Here is an 18,569-nt window from a genome sequence, read left to right as displayed (position 1 = left end):
TGTGATCCAGAACTGGGTAATGTGTGGCAGTTGCCAGCTGGCACCCATCCCTACTCCTAGCAGTAGTTCAAGGGTACCCTGGGATCTCTTCCTGCCACAGTTTATTCTTATCCCTTTTACTCTAGTCCCTAGATTCCACAATACTGCTATCACTGCTGCTGCATGGAGTTCCTGGTTAGTCCCCACCCCAGTGTCAATGTTTTTTTTTTTTTATTTCTAAGCAACCTTGGCTGGAAAAACCTACTCACTCTGACTTTTTCTTGACTTTCCTGATCAAAATTCAGTCTGACATGTGTTCTAGGTTGTTGTAAAAGAGGTGTGCTGGGTAAGTAGGGCAAAAATGCTGACTTTCACTTTTTTGACCACTCACTCGACTCCACCTCCCTAGAAATTAAATGTGACCAATAACTGACACCATATTCCAAGTTAAGCTCCAAGTTGTGTCTTTAATTAGAAAATGGCCAAATAAATTGTGATATGTGAAAGTAATGGAAGACTATTGTGCTATGATAAAAAATGAAACAAACAATTTCAGAAAAACCTAGGAAGATTTATAGAAAGTGATGCAGAGTGAAATGAGAATATTTAGCACAAACATTTATATGAAGTAACAATATTACAAAGACCAAGAACTTTTAAAGATTTCAGAATTTTAGGAAGAGAAATCATCTCACTCTTCTTAAGAGGAGAAGAGCAATTCCTTCTCAGACAGTCCATTATTGCACCCCCACCGGGTCTGGTCTGCAGTGACTGCAGAGCTCACCTATTTCTTTTTGTCAAGGGGACTGAAGGGTTACTAGTCTTTAACCTGATAAAAGTAGTTACACCTTCAAATTGAATGAAGAAACTTTTTCACATTTTGTAAAGGTATATAGGACATATGCACATCTTTTAGTTTTTCTGTCATTTTCAGTTGTATCTGACTTTTGTGACCCCATTTGGGGTCTTCTTGGCAAAGATATTGGAGTAGTTTGTCATTTCCTTATCTAGATCCATTTTCAAATGAGAAAACTGAGGCAAAGAGGGTTGAGTGGCCTTCCTAGGGTGACACAGCTATTAAGTGTCTGAGACCAGATTGGAATTCAGGAAGATGAGTCATTGTGATTCCAGGCCTACCAGCTGCCTGCATCTTTACATTTAGATCAATACTTCATTATCTGCCTCTTACCTTTTTCAGTTACATACTACCTGAGGGATTTTTTAGGAATAATCCCCTTGCCCTAAATACATAAATATGGAATGGGGAAACCTTTTGAGCTTTCCCAATTAATGCAAGAGGAAAGAAAGTTTATCCCCTTTATGTGATGTCATTCAAAGCATTTCTGGAAATGGTAATCATAGCAGTCCAAGAGAAAGAAAGTAAGCATATGACAGGCAAAGAGGAAACAAACATCCACCAATTTGCTGATGAGCTAATAGTTTCCTTAGGAAATCCTTCCGAATCAGAAAAGAAGTGAATTGAGATAGCTAATCACTTCAGTAACTGACAGAAATCAACAACTTTTTTATATCCCAATAACAAAAGCTAGGAGGGAATAACTGGAAAGAAAAGTCTAATTCAAAATAAATTTATAATACATAAAATGAACAGGAGTAAACCTACCAAAGCCCACCCTATACCACTAGGGAAACAATTAAAAAAGGCTCATTGAGGAAATGATGAGAAATAACTGGAGCAAATTCTGTGCTCGTGGTTGACCTTGGCCAATATAATAAAAATTATGATACTACTTAAATTAATTCACAAATTTAATGGTATACCAATTAGACAACTAAGGGAATACTTTAAGGAGCTTGATAAAATAATAATTAGATTAATTTAGAATGGAAAAATCTGGAATATCATGGGATATTATTTAGGGTAAAGTATGAATTAAAAGAAGATAACATAGACTCTAAACTATATCATAAAGCAGCAACCAGTAAATTGTTTGATGCTGATGTAAAAATAGAAAAAGTAAATCAATGGAACAGATTAGACAAGGAAGAATGAGAAATAATGGAACTCAAAGACCCAGTGTTTAAAAGTCTCAAAAACTCAGGTTACCTAGGAAAGAATGACCTTTGGTTAAAAACTCATGGGAAAACTAGAAAGCAGTCTGGCATAAAATAGTCTTAGAGTAAGATTTTATCCTGTCTTTCATAATTAATTCAAAATGAATACAAGACCTGAATTTTTAAGATTATACAATAAAAAAAATTAGAAGAGAAGAAAATAATACACTTTTGAGAAATGTGCAGTAGACAAATTCTTAACCAAACAAGTGATAGAAAAAGAAAGATTAAAATATATCATGTAATTACACAACATTTAAACATTTTTGTACTAAATAATTTAATATATCTATAACTTAAAGGAAGCAATTGATAGGGGTGGGAGGAAGCCTTTGTATCAAATATCTCTGATAAGAGTTTTGTATACAAGATATATAGACAGCTAACAATATAGACTAAATGTCATTTGCATATAAAGGAATAGTGAAGGAGATGAATGAATAGTGTTCAAAAAATCTCCAAAATTATTCAGAACCATATAAAAGAATGCTTCTGATCACTGATAATAAGAAAACTGCAAATGAAAGCAATTACTTTCACCTCACATCCAGAACATTGGCAAAGATAACAAATGATGAGACTTGTCAGTATTGGAGGGATTGTGAGAAGAAAGGAACATAAAAGTATTGTTTGTGGATTATTGAATTGGTACAAGCATTCTGGAAAGTAATTTGGAATTATGCAAAATAAATGGAAATTAAATGGACAAATAATTCAATGAAAATTAAGTACAAATCTTTTACCCAAAGATCCTACTACTACAGCTATAACCTAAAGTCAATGATAAGAAGAAAGGCTCCCATATATATCAAGTTATCTGTAACATCTCTTTCTGTAGCGACCAAAACCCTGAAACAAAATAGATGCCCATTAGGTAAGAAATGCCTACACACATTTCTGCTCATGGATGTAAAGGGATCTTACTGTACTATGAAAAAGAAAAAGGATGAACAGGATAAATGCATAGAAGTATGTAAAAACTTGCCTTGATTCAATGAAGAAAGCAGAACCAGAAAAGAAATATACACAAGGACCACAAGTACAAATTTAAAGAACACAAGTAAACAGTTACAACAATGCTATGACCTTAGAATGGCTAAACCCCCCCAAAGAAGACACAAGAGAAGGCAGCTCCTTCTTTCTCTGTTTAACTACAGGTTGGTGGATATGGACCACTGCACATTATTCCTTTATTGTTCAGTTGTTTCCGCCATGACTGACTTTGTAAACCCATTTGGAGTTTTCTTGGCAAAGATACGGGAGTGGTTTGCCATTTCCTTTGCTAGCTCATTTTACAGATGAGTAAACTGAGGCAAACAGGGTTATGTGACCTGCTTAGGGTCACACAGCTAGTAAGTATCAGAGGCTGGATTCAAACTCAGTTCTTCCTGACTCCAGACCCAGTGTTGTGTGCCACCTCACTGCCTCACCTAACAGACTTTCAAACACTCAGACACAGATAACATGTTCCCCTAAAATCTCCTCTTCTCTGGGGAAACAATTTTTGTTCCTTCAAACTGTTCCACCAACAGCATGGATTTAGGTCTCTTCAGCTTCCTGATTGTCTTCTTCTGAAGGTTCTACATTTTCCCGAATCTATAAAACCAAGAACTCAACCCAATATTCCAGACTGATCAGTGTGGTTATAAGCATCTTCTGGAAACTATTAGTGAAAGCTAAAGTTACATGGACCTGCCTGGCTGATATATCAGAATATTGTCATATATGGAGCCTAAGGTCCACTGAAAGTGCTATATCCATTTCAGAAACCATTGTCTAGCCATGCCTCTCACATTGTCTAATTATGATGGTGACTTTTGAGCCTAAGGCATGACATACTTACTCCTGTTACGTTTCATTGACTTGGAGCTGGAGAGGATCTTATAGGTTGTCAAACTCAAATCCTTTACTTTGTAGGTGAGGAAACCAAAGCCCATTAAGGTTATTTTTCACATTGACAGATTTAAGGAACCTCTGGGCGTCTTTCCTGCCTTAACTTATTCTTTTGTGAAGGCAAACAAGGCCATCTTTTTCCTCAGTTCTTACCTAGCCTTTAAACACTGGTTGGGTATTGCCTCAAAGAAAGTGAGACCTGGGAAAGACCTTAGCTTAAAATGACCAAGGTCTCCCGCTGCATCTGGGGCCATCTCTAGTCATCCTAATCTACGTCGTACCCTACTGTGACTCTGGAGGAAAGAGTGAGGCTGGTGACTTTGCCCAGCTCTGCCTTACTTAAATCCAATTCACTCACAAACTCTCCTGATGCCATCAGTCCTCTTTGAAAACAACAGATTTAACCCAAAGCCCTAGTCACTCACAATCTTTATGAATCGTCTTGATTTGTGTGTTCACCATGCCTCTCAGCTTTGTGTAATCTGCAAATGTGATATACATCTCTCTATACTTTTATGTAAGTCATTTATAAGAAGGTTAATTAGCACAGGGCTAAGCACAGATCCTTTGGACACTCCATTGGAGACTTCCTGAAATGTTGACATTGAATTACAACAAAGAGAGAGAATGTAATCCACTGGAGAAGAAAAAATAAATTTCTCTTTGATGATTGTGAAGAAACAGATTTATTACAGCATTAGTAAGTTTAAGTAAACATGCTTTTGCATAATTTGAGGTCTAGGATAGTTTAAAACCAAACCACAAGGCCTAGTTACAAAAGAAAACAAATAAACAACCAAAAAAACCCTAAGGATACCCAAAGCATACAGGGGAATATTAGAACATTCAGTTCTACAGTTGAATAAGGATTTACTAAACTTCCCCTATGTTAAAGGAAAATACTTTATCATGAACGCTATAATTCAAGCTTACCAAATGTCCCATAAAATTAGGTTACTTGCTGCCTTTGGACACATGACTTATTATTAACAAAAACATCAGCCTCAAAATAATTGCTGTTTATAATCCAATGTCAGCTACAGAGAAGGAAGAGGCAAAACATATCATTGAAGACCTCTTTCAAGAACCTCTAAATTTCATACAAAAGTTTAACCAATCTAAATTAATTGTCCTAATAAGACCAAAAGAGTCTAATTACTGTCTTAGTGAACATTCACAACAAGCAATGAAAAGTGACTTGGTAGCCCAAGAATGCTATATACCACATAAGAAAGAAGGGTAGGCAGGGCACGGTGTACTGTGATAGCCATACTGATTTCTACATGGTCAGGAAACAACTCTGCCACCTGACTGCATGAGATCTGGGTGGGAGATGTAGTTCAACCCTGGATGGGAAGTATCACTAGAACTCAGCATGGGGAGGTGTGGGACTGGGAATTTGGCTGCAATCTTGGAATAAATCTATCAGTCAGGAGCAGACAGCAGACTAGAAGTTACCTGGAAAAAGAAAAACAGTGAGAGGCAATCCAGCAGGAACAGAGACAGTGTCAAGGTGGCTTCTGCTCCAGGCTAGGTGGCAGTCTTTACTTTAATTCAAATCCCTAGGAAATGATGTGACTGAGGAGAGACTGGAGTTTGAGCTGGTAAGGACTTTAACTCTCTGTACCCCATCCCATCCTCTGCTGTCTCCTATGCCTAACATGAGTAGATAGGCATGCTTCTTAATGGGTGGGAAAAGGAGAGAATTTGAAACCGAAAATGAAATAAATGTAAATAGCAAAATAAGAAAACATTAAAAAAAAGGGGGGGGGCTGGCATTTATTTACTCCAAGATGTCTCCATCTTTACATTGCTTATGATGTTTGATTTTCATAGTAACTTTAAACTTGCTATAAACCTATGACCAGTGGGCATAATTACATTCTCCACATGCTGAGGAGAGAAAATACAACATAGTGAAAAGATTTCCCAACCTTAGAATCAGAAAATCTGGCTTCCCATTTTGACTTGGAATGTTCCAAGCAGTTTGTCCCTGGGAAAATCACCTCCCTCTGAGTTGCTTCATTTGTAAACAAGAAGCAATAATACTTGCACTCTTTACCTCACAGGGCAGTTGTGAAGAAAGTGCTTTGTACACTTTAAAATGTTTTCAAAATATAAACCTAAAAAAAAGTTTTCCTATTAGAACATTATCTTGGCCCCAAATATTTATGTGAAAGGTACAACAAAAAGGTTGAGAATTTCCTCATTTCTTCAGTTGCTGGCTGACCTGTCATGGCTAGTTTGTGTTGAAATGTCAAATTCATTTGGGTCTCTTTTACATCTGTTAGATACTGAGGGAAGCACATTGATTGAGGGGCTCAGGGTTTCTACCAGACTAAAGACAGGTCTAGGCTCTCTAATCTAGATGATGAGATCCTGAACCATAAGGAACCTTCAGTCATCTAGCCCAATTCCCTCTTCATACTCACTGAACAATGAGGTCCAAAAGGGTCAAGTTACTGATCTAAGGCCACACATGAAGCTATTTCCAGAGCTGCCTTAGGAACCAGGCCCTTTCATGCCAGATTTTCATGCTTAAATCACACATATATGGAGTTCTGACATGCCAAGTTAAAAACATATGTATTGTTGACATAAAAATCATCATGAAGTAGTTTATTTATGGATTTTAATTGTATTTATAGATCATTATTTGAGTATTTTGAGTTTCACTTCCAGGAATATTTTTATGCTTCATATTTTTTTGGTTATTAGTTGCTAATGTTTTCCTGCTGCTCCTTTCTCTACAAAGCAAAGCCCTCTCTTCAGGATATCATTAAAGAATAATGGTACCGTCACAAAGGTTAGGAGAAGAAATATAGGGTAGATGGATAAAATCATTAACACATACCACATGCAACTGCAGTCATCACTAATGAATAAAATAATTAGAAGAAAACACATAGACATGCGGAAATATAAATATAGCCATAGAATAGTTCTAAATAAGTCATTTTCTGGTAATGATTAGAAGCTTTAGAAATCTTTTCACAAGTGTTAGCATTAAAAAGAAGAGAGAGAGAGAGAGAGAGAGAGAGAGAGAGAGAATGAATATATGAGAATACTGGGGGTCTTTCCCAAACAACCTTTTTCATGGAGACCATATTCTGGATAATGTAGGTAGATATGGATGTCACAAAAAACATTTCAAACTTAATCGTCTTCCCTTCTAAAATAATACAAAATTATACATGTTACTTTATTATGTTTTATATTTTCAGTATAAAACAGCCCTAGGTTTTTTCCTGTTTTGCTCCCAAATTCCCATCCTCCCCTTTCCCCCACTGATATCATACAATAACAGAATTAGTAGCACAGATAAAGCATCAAGGAACAAGACTTTCCTACATTTTCAAGTTCAAGTCTCTGGACCTGGAGGGCTTTCATACACCGTTTATTCCAGCCTATATCTGAATAAGAATGCCCTTTACCATTGCTTAGCTTTTTTCCCTCTTTGGGCATGGAGAAGGGTAGGGGTGGGGACAGGTAGGAAGGGGAATTGGGAGAGAGATTCCTGTGACTTCCCCATATTTCTTCCTTCATGACCAGTCAAAGTCCCAGTTCCTTTCCCCTCTATTCTATTTCTGGAACTTTTTTTGATGGGGGTACTGGGGATTCCTTAGGATACCTTTAGGTCAACTATTGTAGTGGCAACAGCAGTGCCCCTCACCATATCAGGGTGTAGAGGGCTTTGGAAGCTCTCCTTGCTCTTTCTCTTCTTTCTCTTCTTTCTCTTCTTTTCCTTCCTTCCTTCCTTCCTTCCTTCCTTCCTTCCTTCCTTCCTTCCTTCCTTCCTTCCTTCCTTCCTTCCTTCCTTCCTCCCTCCCTCCCTCTCTCTCTCCCTTCTTCTTCTTATTGTGACTCTAGCTGCTATTTCCCTCCACTAAAAGAGTTTTATATTTCTTCCTTCTCACTTGATAGTCATAAGGGGAAACACATAAATTTATCAGTTTGGGTCTTTTATATGAACACTCAATTCTGAATCAGAAGCCAACTAAAATATTTTTGCCATCACAGGACAAAAATGGCCATAGGAAACAGGCAGTGGAAGCTTCTGTGTGCTACAGAACAGTGAGGGGAAAGGTCCCTCTGTTAAATGTAGCCATGAACAAAGCTAAATGAGGCTGAATGCATAAGGGCAGCAGACAGAGAATATTGTGCATACTCTAAGGATGAAGTTTTCACTGTTCATTCCCCTCATTACAATTATGATTATTGTTTTAAAGCAGCTAAAAGTGATATACCTCTTTAATGTTTTATAATGTGATTTGCAACATTGTAGTATTTGATTCTTATAACATCCCTGTAAGGTAAGTAAGGGTTATTACTTTTATTTTTCCTTTCTTGGATGTGGGAACAGAGGGATCTAGTCACATTATTTAATTCATATAGTAAACCCCTAGTCTGGAAACCCCTTCCACCAACAGACGCACACCAGCAATTCATGTGTAACTCATCATCTTAGAGAATCCACCTGCAACATCAAGTTGTATTAGATGAGGCATCTAGGAAATGTCAGATGCCAGTCTTTCTGCTGTTCAAGCTGACCCTACATCCACTATTCCCAGTTGACTGTTGTAAAGCAAGGGCTGCAGGAACATCTATCCACATCTCCCAAATTTATTGATGAAATCAAGGCTCCAAAAAGTTATGAGACTTTTCAAGGTTCAACCACATAGTAAGGTCAAAGCAAGCATTTAAGTACTAATCTTCGTGAATCCAAGTCCAGAACATAAGCCATTATATATCATGGCCACAAGGGTTGGGAGAGTGGGAGATGTGAGAAAGGGGAGCATTTCTGTTGCCCAGAAAAATCTCATACTACATAAGTACATGCTTCTGTATTTCACCTAAAGACTTCTTTTATCTACATGTAAGCATGCCGCATTTGACCTTCTGATGTAAGGAAATCCCTTAAAATCTAGGAATTAAGAAAGCCTTAAGTTACTAAAAAAAAAAAAAAAGAACCTGTTAGGTGAGGAAAAGCAAGATCACCCATGAGTAAAAATTAAAACAGACCTCGAAATCTGAGTCCAAGCTAATTGTTCTGTCATCACCATCTGTAAGATTTCTTATTGTGCATGGGAGTCTATTGAATCATTCAGAATAATTCTAAAGAAGGAAGGAAAATCACAGGGCTCAAAATAATTCTGGAGATGGATGTGACTGAGGACCAAACAGAAAAACCACTAATTGTCTTGAATTCAGCCCTCACCACCAGATCCCCAAATTCATCCATTTTGGAAAATAAGATGCTATGACTTCATTTTTCCTTCCACTCTGTGAGTAAGAGCAAAACTCAGGCACAGAGTTTAAATAAAGAAGATCAAGCTGAAAGGAGAATTAGCCAATCTCATTGGTGACTTTGATTCACGGGAAGCCTTACAATTTTCAGACATGGTTTGCAGGAAAAAAAAGTCACTTTTTCCACAGGACTCTGGCAGATTTTTCATTAAAGTTTATTATGGGTTTGGCTTATTCATAACCCCATTAATTTATATGACTCACAATGTGCCATAGAAAAAAGGCAAGAACTGGCATTTGCTGGCAGAGAGAAAATTAGCTGCCTCTTTCTACCCACAAATTTAACTCAGAAGTCCCTTTTAACTATTCCAGTCAGACTTTCTAAAGTCTTTATTGTCTTTGTTATGTGAAAAGAAAAAAAAGGCAACCCCCACAGGATATTTTCCCCCATATGCCCTTCAAATTTGATCTTTTATACTCTGGCTACTTAGACTGGATTCCCAAGACACTATGATCTCTCATCCAGGAGTAGAGAAGAGGTTGCTAATTTAATAATGGATTTTAAAGTCTACCATTAAGAGGGTCATTTGGAGGAAACACGTATGAAAAGAAGTGAGAGAGATAGAAAAATGTGATGTGATAGTTGTCTTCAAGTATTTGAAAGACTTTCACTTGGAGAGGAAATAAATTTATTCTATTTGGCTCTTGAGACCCCAACATATGATGCAAGATGTGGAGAAGCAGATTTAACTTTTTTTCAAAGGCTCCCTCCTTACACTAATCAATCAATAAATGTTTATTAAACATGTACTATGTGCCAGGCACTGTGCTAAGTAAACATTAGGGACCTTTAATTTAATTCTGGATCCTTGTTGTCAACCTAATGTTCTGACTGTTGGAACATCTAGCACCCTACTGACGTAATCTCCAGTTTCTCTTCCAAGCACAAAGGTTCTTAGAGGGAAAAAAAATGTAACCTGAGTACACTGACAGTAACAATACCTCCCAACCAGTAAATTGTTCAACCTTAATGATTTCTAGCACTGCCCTGGCCATGTCTCTACCCAGGGCTGTCTGAGATTTTTTCCCTTGAATGGTGTTCCACTACTTACACTGTTGATTGCTTTCAGAACCTCACTTTTGCTTGGTTGCTACTCTTTAATAGGACTGTTGTTCCCAGTCCTTTTCTGATTTCTCATTTGTTTCCTCAGAGCTAGGATGGATCTCAGTGTCCACCTAGTGTAACCTGTGTGTATACAAAAATCAAATGCAACCTATCCAAAAAAAGAGTCATTCATGCTCCATGCACCTCTAGGAAAGGGCGAGGGACTGCTGGTGGCTCAATGGATAGAGTACTGAGCCCATAGTCAGGAAGACTGGATTTCAAATACAGCCTCAGACACTTGCTGTTTGACCCTGGGAAAGTCCCTTAACATATGCTTGCCTGACAAAACAGATGTACTGGAGAAGGGAAATGGCAAACCACTTCAGGATTTTTACCAAGAAAACCCCAAACAAGGTCATAAAGGGCTGGACAAGACTAAAATGACTGAAAACCATGACAAGTGAAGGGTAAATTGCTCTACTCCAAAGTAATCCATTCCGGTTTTGGATAGCTCTAAAGGATTCTTTTCCTCTTACTTGAAGCCTAAAGCTTCCTTTCTGCAATGTCCATTCTATTGATCCTGGTTTTATCTCTTAATCCAAGTATGTGAAGTACAAGCCATCTTGAGCTCTCTAAGAGCTCTTCAAATAAATAACAACAGTCATCATGTCCCTCCTGAGTCTTTTCTTTCCCAGATTAAACATCACTATTCTTCTACTTTTCCTCACTTTTCATAGTTTCAAAGCACATCAGCATCCCTGTCATTGCTATTTGGACATTTTCCATCTTGTCCATAACCTTCCTAAAATGAGACTCCTGTTATTGAACATGATCCTGTAGCCATTTCTAACTAGTACAATGGATCTAACACCTATTACATTGGACACCATAATGTAGCTCTCACTACAGCCTAAGATCTCAGGGGGCCTTCCTGACTGAATTCTGTCTGTCTGTCTGTCTGTCTGTCTGTCTGTATCTATCTATCTATCTATCTATCTATCTATCTATCTATCTATCTATCTATCATCTATCTATCTATCTATCTATCTATCTATCTATCTATCTATCTATCTATCTATCTATCTATCTCTAGTATGTCGTCTATCTTGGTTTTAGTCATTCATTCTTTAAGAGGGCCAAAAAGACATCACTATGTTGGGGTCAAGGTACAGTGTGCCTGATATGACAGCTCAGACTAATACAAACTTGGAATGTGGTACCTCAGGTTAGGTACAAACAGTCCATATGAAAATTTGGAGGAGACATGCATATCTCACATTTCTTTGAGTTACTACATTTCTCTTTTGCCCATAGGACACATTGCCTTCTTTGATCCCATCTATCAGGGTGAGCAGGCCAGAATTATGTTAGTCGAAAGAGAGAGTTTTGAGGGCACCTTTTCTAGTCTCTTACTCACATCAGGAAGCAAACTGTGAGGTCTTTAAAAAAAAGTCTTCTCATGTACCTAGAGGGCTGCCAAATCCCACTGCTGCTTTAGTCCAGGGAAAAGATGATCTTATATTCTGAGTCACCTGTATGCAGGGTTGTGACTACAGATCCCAATGTATCCAAACATGCTGCTTCATCACTTGACTGTTGTCACAGTATTTTAAAGTAGATAAAAATGGTAAAAAGGATATGGGTGATGTCTTTTGATATCCCCAAGATATCTAGAGATGTCTCAATATGCAGTGGATGACCTTGGTATTCTCTATGTCTAACCAAAGCTCTAAGCATTCCTTAGTCCTTGTTTCTGCTGCTTTCATAGCCTGTTGGGGGGGAAAAAAAAAACTTGTACTCATCCAACCATGCCACTGGGGGAAGTCTTCATGTGCTTGGGATAGACACCACCCTAACTAAATGGGCTTGAGGCACAGTGATTACCCTCTAACTGGTTTAGCCCACCTACAAAAATGGTTTACTGGGGTATACCTGCTAGAAATGCTATAACTTCTTGGAGCCATAGGTGAAGCTTGGGTGAAAAGGACTCAGCAAGCCCTCACATGGGAGGTGTTATTCTTCTCTAACACCCATACACACCATGCTATATGCTACATAATATATGTATACGTACACACATAATTACCATACACACATTTATATTACTATATACACTTAAACTAGTCCATTTACAATGCACTAAAGAATAGGAAGGTACTGAATGTTAAATTAACTAAGAACATTAAATTTTATGAAATTGATTATATCTTGACAAGAAATGTTTACAACATCAGTTGGACAGAAAGATCTAAGCACCAATTGGCCAAAACTTTGCTGTTGGACAACAGTATACATCCACTTAGAAGGTCCTTTTCCAAAGAACCTCAATGAACTAGATGTCACACACTTCTGTGTATTCTGGGCCTAGACACCAAAGGGGAACATAATGAATCCTTGGAACCAGTCATTTGTAAAGTTTATCTTTATTATACTTACCATACACCTGGATCTCTTTGGCCTGGAAACACATTTTCCCCTGGGTCTGTGGATTGCCACTTAGAAAAGCAATAATTCACATATATTTTTATTCCATTGCAGGCAGTGTCCTAGCATTATTTTTTTTCTTTGTTCACAGGTACCTAGCTTGTAAAGGAATACACAGGGAGTTTGAAATAATTGTGGTTGAAGAAAACCACTTGACTGCCAAAGAGCTGCATCCTACAGTGAGTGGATAAACAAAATCGATCCCAGGAAAACAGAGCACACTAAGCAGTATTTCTGTGTATTAATTTGCAGAATCACTGTGCCGTTTTTCCAAATTTTTGCTCCCATTCACCCTCCCACCTGCCATATCTTGATTTCAGATGAATTTGTCTAGTTCTTTCTTTGCTTTTTTTTTTTTGGAGGGCGAAAGGCTGGGCAATTGGGGTTAAGTGACTTGCCCGAGGTCACTTGGTTAGGAGGTGTAGCAGCAAGCACCCAAGCATACCCAGGATGGCTGCTAGCACAGGTTCTTAAATGTGCTTTTCTAAAGGAAAGCAAGTCAAAATGGGTTAACAATCTTACTTTAATCAAACATGTATCATTTCCAAGTTTCTAGGGGAAAAGTCAGCACCCTGAACTTCAGAGAATACAAACAGAAGTTACAAGCAGACAAAAAAATACAGAGAAACAGACCAGGAGACAGGGCTTCCAACTGTCTTACCATTACATCCATGCCTAATTAGTTACCAGAGAGGGAAGCACCAATATCTGGGTTTTCAAACCTGGGGGGGGGGGGAAGGGGCTCAACGGCTGCCCAGAGTCTCATCTGGCCAAATCACACAACTCTTCCCAAAGTGAGCCCCAAAGCAAAACCTCACATCAGGGTATGTATAGCCTTCTCCTGGGTCAGAGAGTGTCACAACCCTCTTGACCCACTGCCCAATCACAAAGTATCAAGGGGTGGGCATTCCTGAAAAACAAGCCTCCCTCCACAGGCTCCATGTGACCACATTCAGCCTATTAGGGGGCAGAGTATATTTTCAAATCAGGGAAGGTTCTCAGATGTACTTAAGCCTATCAAGGGGCCCAGGGTCATGGAAGATCTTCAGATTCCCATTACCATTGCAGTAGCTGTCAAGTGCCTGAGGTCCAATTTGAACTCAGGTTCTCCTGACTCCAGGGCTGGTGCTGCATTCACTGTGCTACCTAGCTGTGCCAAATTTGTCTAGATCTTGCATCAACTTGTACTTCCTTTGTTTCCAATGGATCTTTCATTGGAGGGCTTTGGGGGCTCTTTAGAGAGGAGAAAGATATCTCTCCCAGTCCTGACATCTGGATATTTGAAAGCATAAGAAAAGTCTGTGAATATGCTAGGGATGATGGGGCCAAAGTCAATCTTACTGTTTGCAGTAATGACCTGGTACTTTTGAAGCTCCAGATATTCTGGGGTTAATTTGAGCTTCTTTGAAGTAGTGTGTTCATATGCAGTGTGGTATTCTGCATCTGCTCTTACATTCTCTTGGGCCAGGAATGCAGCATCTTCAATTTCAGAAATGCATGTCTCAGTTTCTTCCTCTATCACCTTCTGCTGAAAGTGGATTTTTGCTTCCTCTGCAGTTTTCTCTGCCTTTATAATAACCCTTTTCCTCTCTGTTTCTTCTTCTTTCTTCACCACCTTTTGTTTCTGTGCAGCTATAAGAAGTTTGGTCTCCTCAGCTTCCATTAACTCAAAATTTCTTCTGATAGCTTTTGGGATTGGGATTTTTGTAACATGTACAACCTGCAGAATTAGACTGGAGGTCATGATGTTCAGGACTTTCTGTAGGGCTTACTTTAAGTTGTCTTGTCTCTGATCAAGAATTTCAATGTAAATTTCCTGAAGAGTGTGGGAATACAAAACTGGTTCAACTCATGGCATATTTTATTGAAGATTAAAATTTTACAATCTTCAATGGTAGTAAAGTAAGTAAAGCTCTTTCCCAATTGGCTGCACACAGACATGTCCCCACTGAACTCATTACCCACATTTCAAGATACCACTGGTCTACAGTCCCACCCCAAGATTAACTTATTCAGTAAAACTGAATATAATTTGGCAGGGGAAAATTAGATCTTTAATGCACTAAAGAACTACCGAGTCTTTCCGAGAAAAAGACTAAAGTGGAGTAGAAAAGTGGACATATAAAGAAAGAAATCAAGAGAAGCATAAAAGGGTATACAAGAGCAAGCAATCATAACAAAGAAACCAAGGATAAAGTCTACAGTTTGATATGAAAAGATGATGCACATCCTCTTAGAGCTCTATTATCACAAGAAGTCACAGAGCGAATCTAATTAGATAGATTTTCTCCATGGCCCGGAATTTAGGCCCAGAGTGATTCTGATATGTTTTCATAATCTTAAAAGAAGAATTAAAAGGGTGGAGAAGAGGAAAACATTGAAAGAGGAGGGATTAATGAGAGAAAAAATGGAAAGAATTATCTTACATGTATAGGGAGCACATTTAGTAGTCTATACAATAAGGAAGTGTGTGTGTGTGTGTGTGTGTGTGTGTGTGTGTGTGTGCTAGCACTTGAAGCTCACACTCATCTGAGCTGGTCGAAGGAGGTAGGAATACACATACATGTCCACATAGACACAGAGTTGGGTACAGAAGCACATTTCCTCCATCAGGAAAAAGGGATTAAGAGATAGAGTATAAGAGAAAAGATAAATTAAGAGAAGAATTAGGCAGAAGCAAAAAAAGAAAAGAAAGTTTAAGAAAAAGTCAAGGAAAGAAGAGAAGCAAAAGTATAAGAAAAAGGTATAGGTAATACACAAACAGCGATCATACCTATGAATGTGAATGGTTTGAACTCACTCACAAAACAGAAGCAAATAGCAGCATGGATTAAAATCCAGAATTCAAAAGTATATTGTTTAAAAGAAATCTTCTCAAAAAATAAAGATACACAAGGAGTTAAACTCAGGGCTTGAGTAGGATTTTTATGCTTCAGCTGAAGTAAAAAAAAAGAGGCAGGAATAGCCATTTTAATCTCATACAAGGCAAAACAAAATTGTAGACTTAATGATAATATTTCAAAGGAAATTATATTTTGCTAATAAGTTATCATAGACACAGAACTGATATTTGTAATAAGAAGAAATAATGAAGCATCTAAATACTTAAAGAAAAAGTTAAATGAATTATAGGAAGAAGTACAGAGTAAAGCTATAATAGTGAGGGAACCACAATTTTCCCCTCTCAAAGAGAAGAATAACATAACCAAATAAAAAAAGATATAAAGACCTTGAGTAAAATTTTGGAAAATTTAGGTATGATAGACCTGTGCAGAATTTTAAATGGGAATAGAAAGTGATATACCTATTTCTAATCTGTACATGAGACTTTCACAAAGATTGACCATGCATTAGGACATAAAAACCTTTAAAAAAAAAAGCAGAATAATTAAATGTATACTAGCCTTAATAGAATAAAATATACTTAATAAAGAACCTTTGAAACATTTTTTTAAATGGAAACAGTAATTTTTACCTAAAGAATGATTGTTCAAATATTAAATCATAGAAATAATAATTTCATTAAAGATAACAACATTGATACAACATAACATTTTTGGAGTGCAGCCAAACCAATACTTAGAGAAAATTTTATCTTTCTAAACACTTTCATCAATAAAAGAGAATGATAAGGTCAATAAAATGGATGTGCAATTTTTTAAAAACTAAAAACATCAACAAATTAATCACCCAAGTTAGCACCAACATAGAAAGTCTAAAAATCAAATGAAAAATAAACAAAATTTTAAAATAGGAAGGAAGGAAGGAAAGAAGGGAGGGAGGGAGGGAGGAAGAGAGAGATGGAGGAAAGGAAGGAAGACATTGGATTAGTCACTAAAGGTAGGAAATTTTAGGGAAAACTAATACCATTATTAGGTCACTTGAATAAGAAAAAAAAAAAGAAACTTAAATTACCAGTATCAAAAAAGAAAAAAAAATCACCATTAATAAGAAATGAAAAATTATTGGAGCTATTTCACCCAACTATATGCTAACAAATCCAACAATCAGAATGAAATAGACAAATACCTGCAAAAATATGAATTACCCAGATCAACACAAGTGGAGCATGAATATTTAAATTGTCATATCTTAGAAAACAAATTGAAAAATGCCATAAATGAACTTTCCCTCTCCTCATGAAACAAAATAAAAAGAAAACCAAAAACAAGATAAATTTGCAAGTCAATTCAAACAAACATTTAAAGAACAATTAAATACAATATCGCATAAACTCTTTGGCAAAAAAATCTAGAAAGGAAAAGGTCTTACCAAATTCCTTTTATGAAACTAATATGTCTTGATACCTAAACCAAAGAAATCCTTAAAAAGAAAAAAAAATAGACCAATATCCTTATTGAATATTAATGCAAAATTATTAAACAAAATAAGTAAGGAGACTATAGTAACATATTCAAAAGATTATACTCTAGTACCGGGATATTTCAAGGGTAACACAGAATTTTCATTATTACTATTAATATTCAATAGAGGGCTAGAAATGGTATCCATAACTAACATGAGAGGAAAAAGAAATTGGAGGACTAAGTTTAGGTAAAGAACAAACAAAATTATCACTCTTTGCAGATGATATGATGGTTTCTAAAAGAATCGTTAGAGAGGAGACTATAAAACTAATTGAAATGATTAATAACTTCAGCAAAGTTGCAGGATATAAAATCCACTCACAAGTCATCAACATTTCTATATTTTACCAACAACATCCAGCAGGAAGCAATAGAAAAGCAAATTCCATTTAAAATAACTGTAGGCAGTTTAAAATAACTTGAGAGTCTGTTTGATAAGACACACAGGATCTGAACAGGATCTGCCAAGACACACAGGATATAAGCACAATGACACAAAATTCTTTACACCACATGTCATAAATACTTGGAAAGATATGAATTGTTTATGAACAGGCTGAGCCAACATAGTAGAAATGACAGTACGACCTAAATTAATTTAGTTATTCAATACCATACCAAACTACCAAAGGATTACTTTAGAGGACTAGAAAAATATAAGAAAAGTCATCTGAAAGAACAAAAGGTCAAAAATATCAAGAGAATTAAAGAAAAAAATGGAAGGGAGACTAGCAGCACCTGATCTCAAATTTTAGTACAAAGGCAAACTGAAAAATGAACACATGATTTAGACATAAAGGGTGACATCATAAACAAATTAGAAGATTACAGAAGGAATTATCTTTCAGATCTATGGATAGGAGAAGAGTTCATGAGCAAACAAAAGTTGGTGGTTCACAGCAGATAAAGTGGACATTTTTGAGTGCATAAAATTAAAGGTTTTGTATTTAAAAATTGATTGTAGATAAAAGTAGAAAAGAAGCATGAAATTGAAAAAAAAAGTCATTACAGCATATTTCCATTACAGAAGTCTCATTCAGAGATATGTAGGGAACTAATTCAAATTTATGAGAATAAAAGCCATTCACCAACAGATAAATGGTCAAAGGATATGAACAGGCAAATTATCAGTAAACAGAGAGGGAATTTTATCTAAATCACTAACAATTAGAAAAATAAAATAACTCAGATTGACAAAGTTGACAAATGCTGGAGGGGCCATGTGAAAACAGGTGTATAAATCAATTTGGCCCCAAAAGTTATTAAGCTGTGCATACTCTTTAATCTTACAATATTACTACTAGGTTCATACACCAAAGAGATAAAAAAAAAAAAGATGAAAAAGACACATATATGCAAAAATACTTATATCAGCTATTTTTGTACAAAGAATTAGAAGCTGAGGGGTACTCATGAAT

General features: G+C 36.8%; 1 pseudogene; it reads right to left on the bottom strand.

The window, feature by feature from the left end:
• Positions 1-13,961: 13,961 nt before the first annotated feature.
• LOC138174544 (erlin-1-like) lies at positions 13,962-14,725 on the bottom strand (annotated as a pseudogene).
• Positions 14,726-18,569: the final 3,844 nt, after the last annotated feature.

Source organism: Petaurus breviceps, unplaced genomic scaffold (genome assembly GCF_028583685.1).
Source record: "Petaurus breviceps papuanus isolate PSGF00001 unplaced genomic scaffold, PetGlider_PUasm1.0 689, whole genome shotgun sequence".
Classification (NCBI taxonomy): Eukaryota; Metazoa; Chordata; class Mammalia; order Diprotodontia; family Petauridae; genus Petaurus; species Petaurus breviceps.
Note: the sequence above shows the minus strand (reverse complement) of the source record. Positions and strands in the feature narration are given on the sequence as shown.